Raw genomic sequence first — 24,817 nt, 5'->3', positions numbered from 1 at the left:
ATCATTTCTTTTATTTTTTCTTTAGAATAAGGCCTGTTGTTTGACTTTGCCTAACACAGGTCCTTATTGTAAAATGATGTTCACAGAGACTTTAACATATGGCAGTTTTCCCTGCCATTGTTCCTTAGAAAGTATATCTTTTTTATTGGCACCCTCATTATGTCACACATCCACAGCAGGTTCTCAGATGTGTAGCATGTCACAATCCATACAGAGAAGTCAAAAAATATGGAAATAATTGTCTTATCCATTCCACTCAGTTGGCAGCCTGCTTCAATTTTAGAGGTGGCCAGTATTCACTTAGAAGGTTAATGCTCAGACTTTTAGGGCCAAGTGTTGGCAACCCCTAAAACTCAGCAAACACTTCAGAATAGTAGTGTGGAGTCTAAAAGTATTTGCTGAAAAAAAAAAGATTTCTAAATGAAAGACTTCTGAAAAATTCAAATTCTTTAGGTAATGTCATGTTCACAATCTTCTCAGAGAGCATGGCATAATAGATTCTGCATCTTTCTTTCTTTTATAAGTTCCATCTGTGTTCTCTTCAGCTATGATTCATGAAAAGAAAATTGCTGCTTCTTCTCCACATAAAATTCTTTTTTTTTCTTAAATATTTTTATTGACTTTTATAGAAAGAGAATGGGATGGGGAAGAGAGAGAGAGAAACATAGATTTGAGAGTACAATATAAAATTGGCTGCCTCCTGCATGCCCCTCACTGGGGATGAGCCTGCAACCAGGGCATGTGCCCCTACCTGAATAGAACCAGCAATTCTTCAGTGCAGGGGAGGAAGCCCAACTAACTTAGGTATACCAGCCAGGGCCCCACCTACAATTCTTGATCAAAACTTTAACATCCTTGATATGACTTAGTCATGGATAGAAACATCTCTTACATGGGAAAGGTGAAGATCAATATCATGAACCAGGAACAGGTATGTTTTCACAGCTTGTATAAAACCTGTGGTCACTCAGCAAAAAGGGTCTGGTACAAATCCTATCTAATAAAAGGGTAATATGCAAATTGACCATCACTCCAACACACAAGATGGCTGCCCCCATGTGGTCAAAGATGGTTGCCCCCATGTGGATACAAGATGGTTGCCACAAGATGGCCAGTGGGGAAAGGCAGTTGGGAGGGACCAGGCCAGCAAGGAAGGGAAGTTGGGGGTGATCAAGCCTGCAGGGGAGAGCAGTTAGGGGTGACCAGGCCTGCAGAGGAGGGAAGTTGGGGGTGACCAGGCCTCCAGGGAAGGGCAGTTTTGGGGGACCTGGGCCTGCAGGGGAGAGCAGTTGGGGATGACCAGGCCTGCAGGGGAGGGCAGTTGGGGGGGACCAAGCCTGCAGGGGAGGGCAGTTAGGGGCAATCAGGCTGGCAGGGGAGTGGTTAGGGGGTGATCAGGCTGGCAGGCAGAAGTGGTTAGGGGCAATCAGGAAGGCAGGCAGGCAAGCAGTTGGGAGCCAGCAGTCCTGGATTGTGAGAGGGATGTCCAACTGTAGGGATCAGGCCTAAAAGGACAGTCGGACATCCCTCAAGGGGTCCCAGATTGGAGAGGGTGCAAGCTGGGCTGAGGGACACACACCCCCATGCACGAATTTCATGCACCGGGCCTCTAGTTGATATATAAGAATATTCCACAATAACATATATACATATAATTTATTTCTGTTTAATATTTAATTAACATATTATATAGCTGGTTAACATATTCTCCTAATAAGTTTATATCCTTTATGGAGAAAATCAATCTGTTTACTTCTCTAATCAATATATTTTAAGCATCACTTAAATTTTCTATTGTCTAACACTTCCAAGAGGTATAATTATTTTCTGCATCCTGGGTCATACAATAATTTACAGAACTTGTGGAAATATAGTGAAGTACATTAAAGTTAAAAATTTTTTATCATAAAGAAGACCATGACAATCAGGCAATAGGTCATAACAGAAAAAATAGTAGCTTTAGTGAAAAAGTTTCATTTCCAGCTCTGGAAATAGCTAGCCAGGTATTCTTAGGCATCTGACTATTAAGGGTTATTGGAAGAATTAGAGAATAAATGACATAACATAAAAAGACAGCTAAACTATTTTGTAGAATGTAGTGATTGTCTAAAAAGTAGGCTTTCCTCTATTATTGTTTATTGTTTGAAAGACATAATGTCCTAAAAACATGTTTTATTATCAAAGTATTTTCTAAGTAAGTACAAATTCTCAGAGAAAATTCTGGTTTGTTGATATTTATAAATAGAAACACCAATTGTGTAATTGTATAGTAAAATAAGACTATTCAAAATATATTCTTCATAGTTTGAAAAAATCTTAATGTGAATACAGTAAAAAGAAATACGTTTTTAAACAGAGCAAAACAATTTAGCTGGAGGGGAAAGTTACCCTAAAATGAATAACACCTGATAAGAAAAATTAAAAACAATTCAAAAAATGCCAAAAGCACAAAAGCTAAAGTATGAACCATGTCTGATAAGATTATCTTAGATTACAGTAGATAAAATAATATAGAGATAATTTTTTTTCCAAATGTTGGGTCATTCCAAGCCTCAGTGTTACAAAAGTTTGATGCATAAACTTTTTAAGATTATTCAAATTTTGAGTTTTGTGTAGAAAAGGGAATAACGATTAAAAAAAGAAAAAAAAAAAACACTCTTAGCTCCAAAAGATATTGCAAAAGGCTATAATATATTGTAGGATATGTTTATTAAACATGTTAAATATATACAAAGAAAAGTCCAATAGCTTTTCTTTCCCCTTGACTTCTTAATGTAAGAGTTGACCAAGAGGTTTCACGTAGCTCGATTAAACTTTAAAACAGTTGTTTGCTAATTGCAAGTTTCCCACTTACCCCAACTCCTTTTTCTTAGTGTACTTACTTTGGAACACTTGTCATTGCAAATTCTTTCTCTGTCTCTTTGATATGCACATCTTCAAAAAAAGATCTCTTCTCAGGTTTTACAAACCAGAACGTCTTTCACAAGGACTGGAGCCCTCTTCTAAAATGTAAACATTAAATTTGTTAGTTTCCCCATGTCTCTGTTTCTGTGGGAGGGTAAGAGTCTAACTTTAGAAGGTGCCTTGCCCCAAGCTGTAGACCTCTGTCATACCAGAAACCCACTTTTCATTTGGGTAAGGCAACTTAGTCAACATGAGTGGTCAAGACTGCACCTCGCTGTCATGCTCAATACTCCTCTGTCTTTTGTTAAAGGGGAGTTGAGTTCAGCCTGAGCTCTACCTTCTCCTGCAGCCTTGAAAAAAAGGTCTTGCTTGCCAGTTTTTAATTTTGTCCAGTGCAATTTTTGCTTTGACAAGCATTAATGCCAAAAACAAAAAGAAAGCACCATAAAGAGACAGAGAAAAGATATAGTTTTTGTTTGTTTGTTTTTTTTTTGTTTTGGTTGTTGTTTTTAGCATACCAAAAAAGATCCTCTTTCATAATATCTGAAGAGAAATCTAAAGAAAAGGAGAACTGAGGATGTATGGATTGTATAGAAACTGATGAAAATCTCAGACAAAAGAAATAGCAAGTGTGAAAAATCCTTGATGTGTCATTGTGCTTATAAAGTCTGAGAAACATCAAGGATATATTTTTCTTCATGGAGAACATCATTATGAATGAGGTCTTTTAAAAGTCAATTTCCTTCTTGTGTAAATGACAAAACTGAGACGCAAAATATTTTGCTGACTTCTGTAGATAAATGAAGAATTTTACATTATGAAAACAATTCAATGTAATTTTTGGTGAATTGTATTTTCTTTAATAAAACATGCTACAGAATTATCAACTGGAAACAATCCAATAAATTCACATTAGAAAAATATAATAATGCACAGGAAGTATCAAATATATGAAAAAATTTTAGTGGTAAATTAAAATTTTAAAAATCTTTAGTCATTAAAAACTGAAAACAAGCAAACTTGAAATGTCAATTTTATATATTTTGAAAATGGAGTTTTAACTATTGACCAAGAGCCTTGGTGAAAAACTGGTTCATAAAGTATCTCCTTGAATGTCCCCCTATTAATATTGATTATAAAATAAATGCAAAATAGAAGAGGGATCCAAACAGTAATGCAGATTGTATACTTTATTTATTTTATTTTTAATTAACTTCTTTATTGTTGAAAGTATTACATATGTCTCCTTTTTCCCCCATTGACTTCTCCCCACCAGCCCCCACCCCTCAACACATGCCTTCATCCCCCTAGTGTCTGTGTCCACAGTTATGCTTATATGCATGCGTACAGGTTCTTTGGATGGTCTCTTCCCCCTCTTCCTATCTTCCCTTGTCTTCCTTCAGAGGTTTGTTGGTCTGTTCAATGCTTCTATGTCTCTGTATCTATTTTTGTTCAGTTTATTTTTGTCCATTATATTCCACAAATGAGTGAGATCCTATGATATTTATCTTTCTCTGACTGGCTTATTTTGTTTAGCATAATGCTCTCCATGCTATTGTAAATGGTAAGTGTTCTTTCTTTTTTACAGCAGCATAGTATTCCATTATATAGATGTACCACAGTTTTTTAGTCCATTCATCTCCTGATGGGCACTTAGGCTATTATACTTTAAATATAATAATTATAGCAGGTAGTATGAATTCTGGCTCTGCCACTTGTCAGGTTAGCAACTTTGGGAAAGTTATTTACATTATCCTATCTAATAAAAGAGTAATATGCAAATTAACCACCACTCTGCTACACCCACAAGCCACGCCCACCCACCAATCAGGAGCGAATATGCAAATAAACCCAACCAAGATGGCTGCGGCTACAGAGAGAGCAGGAGGGAGGCTTGGGTTTCCCCAGCAATGGAGGAAGCCAAGCTTTCCGCACACTCTGGCCAGCCCAGGCCTCCGCTTAAGGCTACAAAATTTCAATTATAGAAGATAAATTAATCCCAACAAAAATGGCTGCAGCCACGGAGCTAGAAAGAGCAAGAGGCTAGGGTTGCCCCTGGCGATGGAGAAAGCCAAGTTTCCGTAGTCCTGGCCTGCTTTGGCCTCCACTTAAGGCTACAAAGTTTCAATTATAGAAGATAAATAAATCCCAACAGAAATGGCTGCCATCATGGAGCGAGCAGAAGGCTTGGCTCCGCTTCAGGCTACAAAGTTTCAATTATAGTAGATAAATAAATCCCAGATACCAAGGCCTCCGCTTGCTTCGCTGGGGGTGTGGCTGGCTTGAAAACCACCACAGGCCCCTCGCCCAGGCCGCCCCACACCCCAAGGGAACCCTCACCCTGATCCAGGACACCCTTCAGGGCAAACCAGCTGGCCCCCACCCATGCATCAGGCCTCTATCTTATCTAATAAAAGAGTAATATGCAAATTGACCATCACTCCAACACACAAGATGGCTGCCCCCATGTGGTCAAAGATCCTGCCCCCATGTGGACACAAGATGGCCACCACAAGATGGCCAGCAGCGGAGGGAAGTTGGGAAGGACCAGGCCTGCAAGGGAGGGTAGTTGTGGGCCATCAGGCCAGCAGGGGAGGGCAGTTGGGAGGGACCAGGCCTGCAAGGGAGGGCAGTTGGGGGCAATCAAGCCTGCTGGGGAGGGCAGTTAAGGGTGACCAGACCTGCAGGGGAAGGCAGTTAGGGGTGACCAGACCGGCAGAGGAGAGAAGTTGGGGGCAAACAGGTTGGCAGGGGAGCAGTTAGACATCAATCAGGCTGGCAGGGGAGTGGTTAGGGGGTGATCAGGCTGGCAGGCAGAAGTGGTTAGGGGCAATCAGGAAGGCAGACAGGCAAGCAGTTGGGAGCCAGCAGTCCTGGATTGTGAAGGGGATGTCTGACTGTCTGTTTAGGCCCGATCCACTGGGATCGGGCCTAAACGGGCAGTCGGACATCCCTCGAGGGGTCCCAGATTGGAGAGGGTGCAGGCTGGGCTGAGGGACACATACCCCCATGCACGAATTTCATGCACCAGGCCTCTAGTTTGACTATAATATCATAATTTACAAAATGAGGATATTGATTTGTAGTTCATAGGGCTGTTATAGGATTAAATTAAATAATGTATGCAAACTACGTAGTATAGCACATGCATAGTGTTAAAAAGTGTCATCAATTATAATCATTAGTATTTTAATATTGTTACAAAATAGCCTGCAAAGCTCCTAAATCAATTAAATTTTAGTACACTTTTAATACTGAAAATGAAAAAAAATTAAAATAGAGAAAATATTATAATAAATGATTTTGTGGTTCTATACCCAAATCCCTAACTTTTTTCTCTCTCCAGCAATGAATTATTAGAAAATAAATTCCAGTTACCCTATTATTCAATCCATAAATATTTCAAAATACATCTCTAAAAGATTAAGACTTTTAAAAAATAACATATTCTAAATACCATTTTCACAGCTAAAACACTAACAATAATTCCTATATTGTCATACATCTAGTCAAATTTCCTGATTGTCTCAAAAAACATTTTTTTCAATTTGTTAATTTATTTTAGAATTAAAATGCAAATAATATTCATACATTAAAATTGGTTGACATGCTTTAATTTATTCTCTCTCTCTCTCTCTCTCTCTCTCTCTCTCTCTCTCTCTCTCTCTCTCTCTCTCTCTCTCCTTAATCCCCCTCCTTCCCTTTTTCTGTCTTCCTTAAGAATTCAGGCCATTTTAAATTTATATTGAAGACTAAATAATGCTAACATTCTATCCTGTTCTACCTATTGCAACTTCAGGCAAGATGGCTCTTGGTAAAATAAGTGAGTAATTAATTTGTCACTAGACTTTTCATTGAGATGGAAGAGGTGGCTCCAATGGCTTCTAGTTCAATAGATGGGAAGCACTCAAGAGAGGGGGCGTGGTCCTGGCAAGGCAGTTTGAAGCCAGGGTGAGCAGTCAGTCAGACTTAGCAGTAAAATCAATAAAGGCAAATTGTTTGCAGCTGCTCACAGAGTTCTTCTTGATAAACAAGATTTTGCCATTAAAGATTACAGAATAACAGGGTGCTATAAAATAGTCTACGGTTTTCACCCGATAATCCCAAATGAGGTAATCATTTCACTAGCACACTCTGATTCTATCACGTTAAATCTTTAAAAAGAATTTCCTGGTACATAGCAATGATTAAAGTCACTTTCCAAACTTCTCAGAGATCTTGCACCATATTTTCTCTTTTTTGAATTAATAAAGTAATAGAAATACAATGACTATGGAAGGAACAACGATGTTCATGTACAAATGCTAATTGAAGGAACTATAAAAAGTAAATATTCCAATCTGTAGAAAAGTAAATGTAAAAACACATCTTTTCCAGAAAATCATTTTGGATGGCAGGGAAAGCCAGCTTATTAAAGGGAATGTGATTAAATTTAGCCAGAATATGAATAGTTCAAGGAAAAGGAAGTATACAGACTGTGTAAATTAAATGAAAATTTCTAACAAGTTAATGTGTGCAGGTAAACTTGGTTCCCAACATCCAGATGAGCATGTGATCCTGACGTATAATGTTTTAAAGAAATAGAAGCATTTTGAAAATCAGAAGGTTCAGCAGTAGGAAGAGTAGTGTCAAAAGACAAACACTCACACAGGGTACAAAAGTGTGCCATGGACTAAATATACCATGGAAGGATCAGAGAACATCTGGCTACAGCAATGACTATTGTGTGCACTTAAGCAAATGATTGGGTTTCTCTGAGCTCAACCTTTTTGTCTTTGGTAAAATAAATACTGAAAATATGAACCTGGAAAAAGTGGGCTAATGTTAAATGATTAAATGCATGTAAATGATCTGTCATAATGCTTGCCATTTGTTGCTGTTTACAAAAGTGAAAAGTATTCCTCACATACAGTGTTAGACTCCTCAGATTAGAAGGTGCTTAAAACTCAGCTGCTCTAATCACAATGTTAAAATTAATATCATTATTATTTGTAAACCCCTGTGACTTCTCTGCCAAGGATTTATTCAGTTGATAATTATATGTTTCTAATGATGGAGAGTTCATTTCCTCTTGAGTTTCACCCAAGTGCTTTCAAATACATGTAGTCACTTGTGACATTGGAGTTTTGCTTTTGTTTCCATCTGAGTTAGGAACTGTGTTTTTTCTCTCCTGCTAAGCATGTAAAATTAGAATACAATTCACTGTTGTTTGCGAGGCTGGATCATATATTTTTGTTGAAGGAAGTGAAGGCAAATGCATTTTAAAACCATAAGCAGCACAGTGTCCAATATAAAATGTCTTCCTTAAGTGATGATAATGAATCTATTTCTGAACTTTGTGCCTTTAGCAATCGTTCTGAAGGCATTTCAAAGTTTTGTACAAACTTCCTCTTCTCTTGTGTCTTCAAAATAATCAGCCAGCCTCCATTATCTCAGACATGCATCTGTGGCATGTGTCTTTTGTATTATTGCTCATTTATTTCTTTCTCTGCCTACTCATCTGTTTTCCTGCCTGTGACTTTTAGCCTCCTCATTTGTCTAAGTAAGGACTGTCCTTGGCTATTTGCCTCCCATCATTTCTATTGTTTCTTGCTTTCTGGTCACTTTGTTTGATGGCATCTGCACAACACTTCACACTCATTAATATCCTCCACGAGTTGCTTAGTAATGGAGCAAACCCTGCTGAGTCTCTGCACAGCTAAGAAACAAACCTGCCCAGCTTTTGATAAAAGCCTGTACACAGATTATTTGTAACTTGGGAGATTGTCAGAAGTTAATGACAGGGAAATAAAGGCAGATGCAACTACTCAAGAATTTACTCACTGAAGAGAAAGCTTGTATATTGTAAAAATATGATTATGAAAAAAAGATCACCTAAATATAACTGATGCTTAAAATTATTTTTTAAAACATGCCCATGATGATGATTATTGGAGAAAACTCAATTATGCAAACAAAGCTTAATAAAATTAATTATGAAAACAAAGCTTAGTCTCGTTATTGTATACTGTATATGCACATAATACATTTCAAATGAAATATTTCTCATATTATTTTATAAGACATGTAAGTACTTTGACCACCTCTGTGATAATACGAATGTTCTGAGACAGACATTTATATCTTTTCCAATCAATTTCTAATAGAAGAGACAAAAAAATGCTAATTAAATGTGACACTATTTTAGGTGACCAACTTATCTAATCACTCTTTGACCTCAAAGTTCACTTTATTCTTTGATGCAGGCCAGATAGTCCCTCTTTGTGTGTCTAAAGCTTCTGTTGGATGCTTTATTCTAGAATTTCCTGTGGGAGAGTCTACTTAAAATCAAGTGTTCACATACTTTGGAGTTTCTGCATTCCTTATAACTGTGGAGTAAAAAGCTCTAAAAGATCATTTACAGGCCAATCAAGGTTTCTGCTAATGCAGTGGCTGTTAGGTGCAGGACAAACAGGTCAGTTAATATTAAGAATGACACAATGTTGAATTTGCCTAAACCTTGAAGTCTGAGCACAAAGGATGATATAAAATCCTTTCACATGGAAATAAAACTCCACAGTGGAAGTCCTGGTGGGACCCAGGGATTTTCCTTCACCCACCACTTCCCTGACAGCTACTCTAGGTCACTCTGGTTTTTCTCCTCCTAAAATGGTAGCTATTCTTTACATCCTGAAATATCTTTCTTGTATGGACTCTGTTTCTTAAATTTCCTATCCTGAAATTGTGTCCAGTTACTTTGAAAATCCTATGTAGTCTTTCTTCTTTGTTTTTTTTTTTAACTTTTCACTTTTATATTTAACTTTGTTTTTCAATTATTTTAGGTAATAGTAAAACACAAACAGATTAGGTACCTCAAATGCTAGAAATATTTACAAACTATTTTGTTATTGGAACAATTAAAGTGGCTCCAACATACCTTCATTAATCTTAAACAGACGAAAACACATACATATACACCACAAAATCCTTGGGTACCAATATCTGCACAAGTAAAGTTTATCCCAAGGATATTACTTACAGTTCAATTGAGACTGGTTGCCTAGGAAAAAATTCCTCCTAGACCCTAGGAGTGTTTGTCCTACTGACAATGATTGAGGTTTATTAGCTCCATTCATTCTAACCTCTAAAATTTGTACCCAAGGACAAAGGGGGAGCTGTCTTTCTAAACTTTGGCCTGCGAAGGGCAAAGATCACATACAACATGTACTGGGCACTTATTCTATAGAAGTTGCTACAAATCAGCTAACCTGTTCAGTATAATGTTTACGCAGAGGGTAATCAAATCATTAGACAAGTGGTCATGTGCCAGATAGGGAAAAGACAAGGAACTCTAGAAAATGCCAGGCCTGTTGGCAATTTTCTGCAAACCTATCCCCTCACCTCTCTCTTTGTATGATAACATTTGTTCTAAAACAAGTTAGGTCTAGGAAACTGTATTTTGGCTGCAATGAGGTCTGTTCAGGCTTATTTTATCCTGGGATCTGGATATAGAAAATACCCTTTAGTGAGCAACTAATGGAATCTCAGTATCACAGACAAGAAAACACCAACACAAAAACTTAAATGGGGACTGGCCAGCCCATCAGTTATGAAGTCATACAAATTATAGATAGGCTCTGAGAGCCTATAGATAGGCTCTTTTATTTCAACCTGTGTGCATCACAGATAAATTCCCAGAGCTTCATGGAATCACACATGTTTGAGGACATTGATTATTAGAGAGCAGTTTGCACTGGTGCTGCTTATGAGGGTCTCAGAAGGAGAAAAGCTGTGCCTGTACCTCCTAAACTATTTGCAGAACTGTATGGAAGTGTGCATTTTTTCCAAGGGATTTTCTCCCCAACTATGCTTTGGCTATTCCCTAAAAATAAGTACAGTTTTGCTTTTAAATGCCACAAGCCAATATTTGTACTGTCACATTTAGAAATTAATGCTTGTGATTGAAAGCTATATGTGCACTTTGGGACACGGAAAAATATAGTAGGTATTTTAGGTACATATTATATATTGTGTGAGATATGCAGGTATAGTTTTCTTTTATTTTCACAGAGTGAATTAAGTAGCTTTTAAATGAGTTTATAATGGGTAAATTCTATTTGACATTCACATATAACTAGCCATGATAACTTCATCTTGATCATTTTTAAAGTGAAATAATAAACTACTAGAGATATAATAAATAAATAGGTATTTGTGTGAGGCAGGTACAAGGTATATTTACTCAGAGGATCAGTACTATTGACAGAAAAAAAGTATTGATATTTCATGAAATGTGAATTTAATAATGTAATATAGTTACTCTGCTTTCCCCATCAGGGTGAAAAACTTTACTGGTGTGAACATTAATTTCTGAAGTGTGAGGCTGTTCAATGAACTCTCCTCTAGCTCATCAGTATGCATCATTTACATGCATTGCTTCGGACTTCCTGTCGCACAGTCTTGAAATAAAATTTAAGACAAATAGCCTGAGTCATAATGAATATTGGCATCCAATCATGAGGCAGGATTTTCTTCTCTGTCGTGAAATATTGAGGCCACAGAACATGCATTAATCATAAAATAATGGTATGTGTCTTTATTGTGTGTTTGTCCTAAAAGGTTATGAAAACAAAAATATTTACAGAAATAATGTCTTCACAATAAGCCACCTTAAAGAAGTATATTTACAAAGTGAAATTATTAAAATTTGATTTAAATAGAGTCTAGTTTTAGAACTGCTGAGTAAAGTCTTTGTGTCAGTTCATAGGGACCAAGATATACAAAAAGAGGTGATAATATTCACAATAAATCTAGAAATCTAACTGAGACAGCAGCTTTCAGAAAAAAAATAGTCAAATAGTTAAACCACTTATGAGTCAATGCCAGATAAATGCAATGATGGATATGTATTTGGAAATATCTAGAAAAGTAATACCTTTATATTTTAGTACATTTTGGAATAACTTAATTATTGAATATGTATTGACCAAAGGAGCCATGGATCCTTGGTGAAGTGGCTGATTCTAAGGCTAGGACAATGAGAATATAAAATGAGTCTGGAGCAACTTGTAGCACTGGAAAATATAGAAAATAAAGACATGTTCCAAAGTAAAAGAGCAGAATATCAAAGGGACACAAGAGCCAATCAGAAGCAATTCCCAAGGACCAAAGCTGGGACAAATTAATTTACAAACTAATAATATACTATTGGTTTCTAAATCAAAATATTAAATATATATCCATGAGTTCATACTAACATAAATAAATAAATAATGAACAACATAAAATCTCTCTTACAGAAGATTTCCAAATAACACACGTAGGGTTCCTTGCTCCAGAAAACAGAGCTTAGACACCTGACTCCCGTTTGAGTGTTGGCAGGACTTAGTGACTCACTTCTAAATAATAAAGTAAGAAAGAAGAAAACAGCACTTTTGCAAAGGCATAATCTGGCAGATGCTACCTTAACTGAGTGTTATATCATCAGTGATGTCATGTGGATGTCATGGTATGATGTGATAAGGACACTTCACCTTGTGGTATGATTTCCAAACTCTGAAAACCTCAGTCCAATCATGAAATAAATATCAGGCAAACCACACGTGAGGGACATTCTGCCAAATGCTTGACCAGCATTCTTCAAAACTGTCAAAGTCATTTTAAAAAATCAAGAAAAGTTTGAGAGACTCATAGACCATCAGAGTCTACAGAGACATGATAACTAAATGCAATATGGTGTCTTGTGTTGGATCCTGGAACAGAAAAAAATACAATGGAAAAACTGGTTAAATTTGAATAAAGTCTGGAGGTTGGTTAATAGTAATGTACCAATATTGGTTTCTTAGTTTTGACAAATGAAGTGCAGTAATGAAAGATGAAAACTGTAGCAAATTGAAATTGGGTAAGAGTTGTACAGAAAACCTCTATAAAATCCTTCAACTTCCCTTTAAATCTAATATTTTTCCCAAAAAGAAGTTTCTTAAAATAAATACTTATTGACCAACCTGTTGAAATGAACAACATTACAAATGCCAACTAATAAAATTTTTATTTCTAAGTATTATTTATAATGATGAGAAATTCTGCATGCTTTCTTGTTTGCCTCCATATTTTCTCTCTGCTGTACTCTTAGTTATCTCAGGATTAGATTTTTTTAAATATTATCCAGAAAATATTATTAGTATACATGATTAACCTACCTTTATTTGTTATTGCTTAAAATAAATCATTGTGCTTGATGTTTAAATTGTTTGATGGCAAATATAGCACATATTCGCCCAAGCTCTATTACAGTTTTAGTTAGTTAATGAAATACCAAGAGATTATTAATGATTTAGGGTATGATTTATATATATTTTAATATTATAAATTGATAATGTAGATAAAATCAACATGTGGCTGAAAAAGAATTATTAATTATTAGCCACACCTTAAATTTATACATAAAATGGGAAGGAAAGACTAGGGAGTAAGAAACAAATAAAAACCCTTCAGTTTGTAAACTTGTCCCCTAAGCACAAAGTGCTGTATATTGTTTGTCCTTAAGTATCGAGAAAGTTATGCTGTGCATTTGGATCAGTAACACAGGGTATATATTATACCAAATGATCTCTTTTCTCCAGTTGCTATATGTGTGAAAATTACTCAGAAGAAATCCTTGAAATGATGAGATTCTGAGATAGCTTGTTTTGAGCCAAACCCGTTTGGTCTGGTTCCATTATATTCCAGAATTCATCCTGTTGTTATGAGCACACAATTACAACCCACATAAATAGATATAGTGAACACATAAGAACTGTAGAATTGGATTCAATACCCAATTGCCAGAGTCTCCTCTAAAAAAAAAGAAAAGGACTTAAAAATAGACGTTTCCAAGTAAGAAAGAAGAATTTTCTGTTTATTTTCCCCCCAATAATAGTGGCAACTTTGTTTCTACAGTCTCACTGATTTCTTTTAAATAAAAAAAGAAAAAAAAGAAAAATGTATTTTCATCAAGATTAGTATTTATTTTCCTTTGTTGTAACATGTACTGAAAACTTTTTTTATTTGCCAGATGAGTTCTTGACTAAAGAATAAACAAAAAAGAACACAATACTCACTTGCTTTTTGAACCCAAGGTCAGGGTATAGTTAGAGATTCCCTTTGCATGTGAATAAAATATATCTTTATCATATGTAAGATCTAATATATACAATATCGTATAATATATATTTTATTACATATTATGACTCAAAGAGGAACTAGAACATATTTAAGAGACAATTTACAACGAATTCTGTTGTCTATCCAAAATATTTTTTGTGAACGCTCTTAACAGTCTTCCATGGATTGTAATAAAAAATAATCTGTTAAAATGCATAGGGTCATGATATTATTCCCTTTCCCCACCCTCATTCCTTCTGTTATGGTAATTTCATTCACCTACTAGCCTTACAGTTAGTAAGGGAATGCCAAAGAAATCTTAGAGCAAGTACTGCAGTAGAACTCCTGAACAAGAGTTGTCATCCCGTACCACCTTTTCCTTACCAGAGAAGTTCTTCTCATTTTTCCACCTTTGCCTCGTAGCATTGTTCTGCTTGAAGGCAGAAGTACCATCTCTCTATGACAGTCACACTTGTGAAAACTTCTCCATGTTTTCACTGTGTACATATACAACGCTATTCTAGTGTGTATTATATAGTTGTAAGCACATGCCTGCATGCTTCTCTCATTAGAAAGTGGTCTGATGGACTCCATGACTCCATGTTATTTTCCACTGGTGCTTACAAATGGCTCCATATAATTATTAACAACTTTAAAATAAATTACACATAATAGAAAATGTCTATGTTCCTTCTTATCTGTCTCTACATGCAAAGAAAAATTGGTCACTTTTGGCAATTTTATATGTCAAGGACTATTGCTCATTCTATGTGAAGGACTCAAAGGGATGTTTTGTCTTCCAGAAAGTCTTCAGTTACAAAATTGCCACAGTTAAAAATCCAGTCATGTGTCAACACCCTGTCATTTGGCTGAGTGTGGCACCTGGAGAGAGAAAATGTTTGCAGGTTGCAGGGTGAAAGTGTGAAATGATGAATGCATTTTTACTTGGGGCATTTTTCCCCCAACAATGACATATAAATACACTTTTGTCATTTCCAAATATAGACACTTAATATATAGTTTCTATTCAGGGTAACTCCACTTTTCCACCTACAATGTTTAGAATTTAAATTTGAAGCTTGGATTTGAAAAGTAACTGCTTAAGACAGATGAAACAGGAGTAGTCACATCCATGCCTCTGAGTGCACCAGAATGTGCAAGGTTTATTGTTTCACCACATGTTGTGGAATTTATTATTTCTAGAGTGAAGTCTATAAACATAATGAAATATAATTGAATATCTAAAAATGGATATGTAGCTTGAAGAAACTTCACAAATTCTCACACTGAGAGAACAAAAAGGAAGCATAAAAGGGAAAGACAGAAAAAAACATATATAACCTAGATTGGACACTGCTGAGAATATGAAATAACTAGAGGCATGGTGCATGAAATTCGTGCTGAGGGGTGTGTGTCCCTCAGCCCAGCCTGCACCCTCTCCACTCTGGGACCCCTACTGGGATCGGGCCTAAATGGCAGTCGGACATCCCTCTCATAATCCAGGACTGCTGGCTCCCAACTGCTCACCTGCCTGCCTTCCTGATTGCCCCTAACAGCTTCTGCCTGCCAACCTGACCACCCCCTAACGACTCCCCTGCAAGCCTGATTGATGTCTAACTACTCCCCTGTCAGCCTGTTTGCCCTGAACTGCCCTCCCCTGCAGGCCTGGTCACCCTTAACTGCCCTCCACTGCAGGCTTGATGGCCCCCAACTGCCCTACCTTGAAGGCCTGGTTCCTCCCAACTGCCCTCCCCTGCTGGCCATCTTGTGGTGGCCATCTTGTGTCCACATGGGGCAGTCATCTTTGACCACATGGGGGCAGCCATCTTGTGTGTTGGAGTGATGGTCAATTTGCATATTATTCTTTTATTAGATAGGATTAGATAGGATAGAGGCCTGGTGCACGGGTGGGCGCCAGCTGGTTTGCCCTGAAGGGTGTCGGGATCAGGGTGGGGGTTTCCTGGTGAGGGTTCTGTGGTGGTTTGCAGGCTGGCCACGCCCCCTGGAAACCCAAGCAGAGGTCCTGGTATCTGGTATTTATTTATCTTCTATAATTGAAACTTTGTAGCCTCAAGCAGAGGCCAAGGGAGGCCAGGGCAGGCAGAAAGCTTGGCTTCCTCCATTGCCAGGGAAACCCAAGCCTCCTGCTCTCTTCGTGGCCGCAGCTATCTTAGTTGGGTTAATTTGCATACTCACTCCTGATTGGCTGGTGGAGTGACTTATGGGTATAGCGGAGGTACGGTCAATTTTCATATTTCTATTTTATTAGATAGGATAAAGTTAGAGAATTGACAGAATAATGAACTGGAAATTCCTTCTCTACTCTGTACTCAGAGCAAAAGATTTTTTTTTTTTAATATATTTTTTATTGATTTTTTACAGAGAGGAAGAGAGAGGGATAGAAAGTTAGAAACATCGATGAGAGACATCGATCAGCCGCCTCCTGCACACCTCCTACTGGGGATGTGCCCGCAACCAAGGTACATGTCCTTGACCGGAATCGAACCCGGGACCCTTCAGTCCGCAGGCTGATGATCCATCCACCGAGCCAAACCGGTCAGGGCGAGAGCAAAAGATTTGATATGCATAATTCTTGGTCAAACACAGTAATTTGAATTTTATTATAATACCAAACTATTATATTGTTATCAATTTTATAAGTAACATACATAGAAAATATATTTTATTAATTTAAAAAAAATATTGACATTATTGCAAGTGTCTCTCCCTCCCCGCCCCCACTTTACCCATTTCCATTCACTCCCAATCCCCTCTCTTGGCCATCACTAACTGTTGTCCTTGTCCATGGGGTATGCATATATATTCTTTAGGAAATCCCTTCACCTTCTTTATCCAGTCACGTTCACACCTCTCCCCTCAGACATTGGCCAGTTTGCTCCATGTATCCATGCTTCTGTTTTCATTTTGTTTCTCATTTTATTTTGTTCATTAGATTTCACATATTAATGAGATGATACGGTATTTGTTTTTTTCTAACTGGCTTGTTTGGCTTAGCATAATACTCTCCAAATCCATCCATGCTGTTGCAAATACTACAGCAGTGTAGTATTCATTGTATAAATGTACTATGGCTTTTTTATCCACTCATATGCTGATGGGTTAGAAAATATAACTTAGTAAATGTTGAAATAATTAGTGTCAATCTTAAAAGTACAATTTAACATTGAACTTCATTTTATTAACCATTTTATACTTTACCTAAATGACGCAGACACTTTTCCATCTTCTACTTTTGTTTTGTATTGACATTGCTTAAATCCACATAGAAATTCTTTATTCTCTTTAAATTCAGGAGGACTTTTGATGAAATATAAAGTAAACAATGTAGTTGAAATCATGTTTGTGCACAGGTGTGAGGATCCCACTTCAGAATGGCATATGTAGTTGAACAGGAAAAGATGTTAGTCTGGTTACTAACAAATGGTCATTTAACCCAGCTTTGGACATACACTAGTTACCACTAGAGGCAGGGTTTATCTACCATGTCTGCTTATAAATCATTCTCAATCTAGATATTTACTAGGTATAACTGTATTACCTTTAATCTCTGTAATCATTTATCACTTATGTGTTTCCATAAAAATTTTCAATCTCCTATGGTTCCCACTGACTTTATATTAAAATCCAACAGATGGAAGCACAGCAGTGGCATGTATAATGAGACAATAGGACAAAGTCATGATGGAGTTCTTTATTTCAGAGAAAATGTATGGTCTACTGATGTGATGGTCTCAAAAGTGTGTGTGATTATTCTTCTACTGACATTTAAAATATTGGTTTTATGTTAATTGGGATCAAATTTCTAAGAAAGACCATTATTTTACCTGTTATTGCTTATTTGATATATAAAGACAATATTCTCAGAGTATCAATGTAATAATCATCCACTATTCTACATCGTCTATGTATATGAGTGGCCTGAATAATAATTCAGAAAGACAGAAATGGTGACTAATCAAGGATAAATATGTGTTAATTTAGTGGGAATATTATCCATGAATTATGTGCCTAAAGATAAGAAATGAATAATTAAGAATATAAAGAATAAAACAATTCCAATGGTAGGGAAGTGAACAATAGTGATATAATAGAATTGTCATACCAAATATTAGGCACATTTCATCTTCTTTCTAGAAAGATAAAAATCCACATTAATAGATTTAACTAAATACCATCAGAAAACAGTGAGCAATTTTATATACAATCTTTTAAAAAATTAAACCCAGTGTGTAAAGCTGACCCTATGCATATTTGGAAACTAGAATCCTTTCCTCAACTTTCTATAATTCTATAGTAATTCCAATATTTTTAACTTTTTATGGTACCTATAATTAATACTAAAAGGTCTAAAGAACCAGTTCTCATTATATGATTAGTTATATAATGGGCTATTTTATCAAAATAATTCACCTGAAGAGGGTAATATTAATCCAAAAGTAATGAATCTTTAATGATAGAGTGATAGGTAATATAGCAAATGAATAAGAAAGCTATCTTAAAAATTGCCTTTTTGAGAAAATTTAAGCTCTAAATTTAAACATTCTTTGAATTCTCAGGTACTCTGTTAGGTAGAAAGCACAGAGACTTAAATGAAAAAGAGTCTCCTTGGGCAAGGATTTTTTTCTACTGATTCAAAATACACACACACACACACACACACACACCATGAATAGATCAACAAATGATCCCCATTTCATTTCAAACATCTGTGGTTTAATCATGAACCAGCATGGATGTTACTTGTATCGCATAACCTTACTAAGAAGCAAAAATATTGCCTATGTGTAATTCAAGATGTTGATTAGTAGCTTGATTTTTTTCTTTTTTGTTTTATTTTTTATATTTATTTCATTTTATTTTCAGTAACTTGATTTTCTATCGAATCATTTAGTTCTTTTTACCTTATTTGTTAGATTTTTACAATTTCTTGATTAATATATGGCCTCTCATTCTATGCCAAGATCGCTGTTTTTACTGCAATTGATTTCGGACCATGTTTTCTTGTACACTGCTGGAAGAGAAGCATTTGGTTGTTCAGTTATTTTCAGAGTACAAGTTGTAAAACACCAACATTGATTTATGCTTTCCTTTTTTGGAATCATGCAGTCCTAACTGTCCCATTGAGTTTTTACTGAGCCTTTTTGAGCCGCTTATCAAGTATTTCAAGAAAGTGATTATTTTAAGGCATTTTTCCTTTTTAGAGGTAAAGCCTTAGGGTAAGGATAAGTTTGTGCATTTTAATATTAATTTATAAAAACAGATTTAAGGAAATAGTATCATTACACATACAGCTTATTTTCTCTTTAAAATGTATATATATGTATGAGTAGGAGACAATGTGTACATTTTAATACATTGAAGAACATAAAATAAGTGTATGTATATACTGATAATAGTATATGCATATAAAATTTCCCAACCTTGAGATACCCAGTAATACTATGTTGATGAATGATTATAAATATACACAAACACACACCTATATTCATTCACCAACACATACGCGCATGCGCGCGCGCGCACACACACACACACACACACACACACACACACACACATATATACTATAGTATATATCAGTGATTTCCAACCAGTGTGCCACAAGAATTTTGAAAGCATTCAATACTTCACTATTCAGTTGGGGCACTGACCTCTTTTCCCTTTTATTGTCAAAATGATGACTACAGTCAATACAAAAATAGCTGTCGGGTGTGAATGCCCTGTCTTGAACCATAAATATATAAGTTATATAATAGAGTTGCATCTTGTTAGTCACATCACATAATAAGGTTGCATCTGATTGGTTAATTGTTGGTACCAAAAATCCTTATATATAAGCATAGGCACCTGATTTTTTAAAAAGTCACTTTGGAGCTAAATGGGTAGGTAATTTCTATTGGTATTATTATTAATTAAAGCAATCAAAATTATGCCGATTTTTTAGTCAGAACAGCAAAAAAATATATTTTGTGTGTGTACAGTAATTAGTTTATGTGTGCCATGAGATGAAAAAGGTTGAAAATCATTGGTATATACATATACTATATTTTGACATATATAAAATTTGGTCATAGAGATGCTATGATTCATATGGTTATGTAATGAACTCCATACAGAGAAGAAAATACACTTAATATGTTATTAAGATAGTTGATGTTTTTCTTGTGGATGATTTTCAGCTGGATATATTTCATTGACTTGAATTCTTATTTTGAAAAGGCCAGTCACCAGGGAAGGACTAAAACACTATTTCTTAAGGGAAAGTTTCTATTGTTATTGACATGCACATGGAGAAAGAACTGCCAGAGAAAAAGAAACACAAAGTGTTGCACTGCATGCTTTTACTTTGCCTGTAAGAACTTTTTTTAGTGATCAATGTTTGTAGCTTGTAGAATTATGACTTGCATGTTGCCTTTTCAATATGGGTCAGACAATCAATGTAACACTGCTATTCTTCCCACCACCCTTCAGTTGTCTAGTGTTGCCATGACCATGCACTCTAATTTTCAAATTGAGTTTGGATTTGTTCCAGAGACCCTTTAAATAAATTGATTTTTTACTGAGTGGCTTACATTGTGCATCATTTTTGGAACTGATGCTGTGACAACCACAGATAGTTGGAATAAAAGCCACATGTTATCTTTTCCAGATGCTAACTTTAAGGCTAGAGATGTCTTTATTTCCCCTTTAATAAGTTTTATTATTTCTCTTTTTATACTATAATTTTAATAAATTAAGAGCTGTTGATCATTAACTTTGATTTAACAATATCATATCAATAAGTATGATATTGGTATTTATAAAAGTAAAATGAATGAAAGTAAAAATTGAAAGTAACCTAAATGTCCAAAAGAGAGGGACTAAGTTAAGGAAAACTTGATACAAACAAAAAATGAGACAAACCAGGAGAATGATGGTTTTGAAGATAAAAATATGTGGATAAACAGATTAAGTTATAAAAAACAAGACATACATATATATGTGTGTGCTTATTATGCTCACAGCTATATGAAAAAATAATATGAGAAATATTTTAAAGCACCATAGAAAAATACCTGAATGATATGACTTATTTGGTTAGATTGGGCTACAATTATAGGCTTATTCATTAATACAGTTTTTATTTTCTAATTTGGTAAATATATTACAATAGAAATATCTCATTGCTTTTATATAAGAGATATATAACATAACCTTATGTACATATATAATAAAAGTCAACAAAGTTTTAAACCGGAATGAAATATACTAACTGTAGTATATAGCAAGGCTCCAATGTGTTGTTTGATCTTTTCAATTTACAGTATTTTATTTGTTTTTCTATTAATTGGTTGGCATCAACCATTGCAATTAAGCAAACCAATAATTTCTCATGTCTGAACACTTAACAATAGTTAATTCCACATGAATATGTGTGCTGTAAGAAAGAGTAAAGGTATGATCAAGAGAAGGAAATAGAAAAGCTATTAAACACCATAAGTCTTTCAGACCACTAAGCCCAAATGTGCCTACATAATTACCCAATTATTTGGAAGTGACTGGGCTATTGTGTGCAATAGACAACAATTTGTTCTAATCCTATTTTTTACACTGAAACATTCTCCTTTTATCTTAGATGTTACAACTTACACTTTAAGTCCTTAAATTTTTTATCCTTTGATCTTTTTTCCTAATTGGTAAGGTATAAATTTTCTTCAATCTTTCTTTATAAACTCCTTCATGTTTAATTGGTTGCTTACCCTATCATTAAAAAGAACAAGTAAATCAACTAACATTTTAAGGGTTTTTTTCCCACCTAAAATAGAAAAAAGTAAAAATGGAAAGACTAAGTAGAAATGATTTGTTATAGTTTAGAATAGCAATTATAATAGTTTATATCGTAAAAAAGAGTAATTCTTTAAATTTTTAATATATTTCCTAATCCTCACCCGAAAGATATTTTTTCCAATGATCTCTAGAGAGACTGGAAGGGAGTGAGGAGGACAGAGGGAGAGAGAAACATCAACAGACAATTGGTTGGTTGTCTCCCACAGGCGCCCCTACTGGGGCTAGGGGACCCCTGACTGGGAATGGAACCCATGACCCTTCAGCTCTCAGGGCGGTGCTCTAACCATTGAGAAAACTAATCAGGGCTAATTCTTTAAACTTTAATAAAAGAAATAGAAAAGATGTACTCTTAGTTATCTAAACACATTATCACTTTTAAAAATAATTTTATACTTAAAAAGTTACTTTAGGCTCACTGTTTTAGGTGGTCTAGCATTCTTCTCAGTCTCCTTTCTATTACTAGATAATTGTCTATATTTGTTAATAAAATAATGGTGTTTAAACCTCACTAATGAGTGGAATTAGAAAAAGGTATTAAGTATCTTAATAAGGTAAAGGCTGTGGGAATGCATAAATCACAAGGAAACAAGACTCAGGTTTTGATATACAAGTATCATTTATTTCTCATTATCAACACCATGAGGGCATAAGGTTCACTCCATATTACACTAGAAGAAATGGAGAGGTTAAATACTTTGTTTAGAAATACAGTCTCCTAAACATTAATGTGTAACATTAAATGCTGGAATGTGTAACATCAGAACCGTGCCAACTATGTTCATACTTATTACTGATATGCAACCTGCTTCTTTCAGAATGTTACAGGCTGTGTCTGAGATTTAAGCAATGGAAAAACCACTGGAGAATAAATTCAAAGCAGAGATTTTTTTCCTGGTGAGTGGAAACTAAGATTATTGAAAATGAAAAGGTTTGGGTGGCCGTCACTTGTACCATGAAAGCATCCTCTGCTTATTTAAAATGACATAATTCTACTAAATTATCACATGTTTATTTCACCATGACCTCTTTCCTCTTTCACTAGATTTGTCACTTCTCTTTGAAGGGACCCTGCTTTTTTTGCTATTGAATTCTCAGCACCTTATTTGCCCTCAAAGGTACTGTTAGTCAACCAGAAGTCCCATTAGGAGTCCCCCCAAAAAAGTTTCAGGTGAGAGATGCATGATACCAAAAGAGATGGGAATTAGGGAATATACTGCTAAATATTTAGAACATAATGATTGTCTAGATATGGGTTGAAAGAAAAGGAAGTTACTCAAATGAATGACTGGTGGAGGTGGGGATTGTGGGGGTGATGGAATCATATACAAAGAGAAGGATTTTAGGAGATAAGTTTGAGATGTTGAGTTTGATTTGCCTATTGTTTTCAAATAGAGATGATTGCCCAGGAGGCAGCTGGATACAAAAGCTGAGGGATTCAGATTCAGTGTAATCACTTACTGATGCATATTTATATGTATACTAGAGGCCCAGTGCATGAAAATTCATGCACTGGAAGGGGGGGTCCCTCAGCCCAGCCTGGCCCCTCTCAAAGTCCAGGAGCCCTCAGGGGCAGGAGGCAACCCTGCGATCAGGGGAAGGCAATGCTCCATCACACCTCTGCTGCTGCCACTGCCCGAAGTGCAAGCCTTGGGTGACCCTGGTTACCTGAGCCTAGGACAGCCCTAGGCAGCTGGTCCGCAGCCATCTGAGGCTTGCCTGCACCTCAGGCTGGCCCTGGGCGGCTAGGGGGCTGAGGGACTGGGGGACTCCGGAGGCAGGCACATGGAGCAGCCCGGCCCGCCCCATGGCGGGCCTGGCCTTGCTGCATGCCTGCTGCCCCAGCAGGGCTGAGGGGACTGGGCACTGCCATCTTGTGGCGGTAGGTGCCACCATCTTTGAGGGCATGGCAGTCAATTAGCATATGCCCTCCTTATTGGCTGTGGGTGCCGCCATCTTTGCGACAGTATGAGGGTCAATTAGCATATTCTCTCTTTATTAGATAGGATAAATCCCAGGGAGAAACTGGGAATTGGAGGTTCTCTCACAATTGTAGGGTGCAGTTTCAAGAGTGGGGTTTATAGTGAGAGTGTGCTTCCATCTTTCCTAAACATTTTAATGTAGATATTTTCTCAATCCTCCAATCTGTAGGAGTCACTCAACTAAGTTTCTGCATTTCTCTCTGAGATAAATGTTCTGTGTATAGTATATGCACAGTGTATATCAGAGAAACTAAATGGGCATTTTTCCAAAGAAGACATAGAAATGGTCAGCAGGTATATGAAAATGTGCTCAACATCATTAATCATTAGAGGAATGCAAATCACAGCCACAATTAGGTATCACCTCAAGCCTGTCAGAAAGGCTGTTATCAAAAAGATAAGAGGTAACAAATACTGGCAAAGACATAGAGTACAGGGAACCCTTATGCACTGTTGATGAGACTGTAAATGGGTATAGCCACTATGAAAAGCAACATGGAGGTTCCTCCAAATTTTTAAAATAGATCTACCATATGATCTAGCAATCTCATTCCTGGGGATATATATATATATATATAATGAAGTCAGGCTCTCAAAATATATATCTATTCACCCATGCTCATTGTAGCATTATTCACAATAGCCAAGGCATAGAAACAATCTAATTGTTCATCAAAGGAGGAATGGGTAAAGAACATGTGGAATATGTAAACAGTTGAATATCATTCAGCTTAAAAAAGAAAAAAATCCTGCTCTTTGTGACAACATGGATGAAACAAAATGGAAGGCATTATGCTAAATGAAATAAGTCAGCAGAGAAAGACAAACAGGGAAAACTCATGGAAACAGAGCGTGGACTGGTGGCTGCCAGGGTTGTAGGGTGGAGAAAATAGGGAGGATTTTGTAACAGGGCACAGATTTACAGTTATCCAAAGAATAAGGTCTGAGTATCTAATGTATAACAA

Source organism: Plecotus auritus (genome assembly GCF_963455305.1).
Source record: "Plecotus auritus genome assembly, chromosome: 3".
NCBI classification, from domain to species: Eukaryota; Metazoa; Chordata; class Mammalia; order Chiroptera; family Vespertilionidae; genus Plecotus; species Plecotus auritus.
This window is presented reverse-complemented; position numbering follows the sequence as displayed.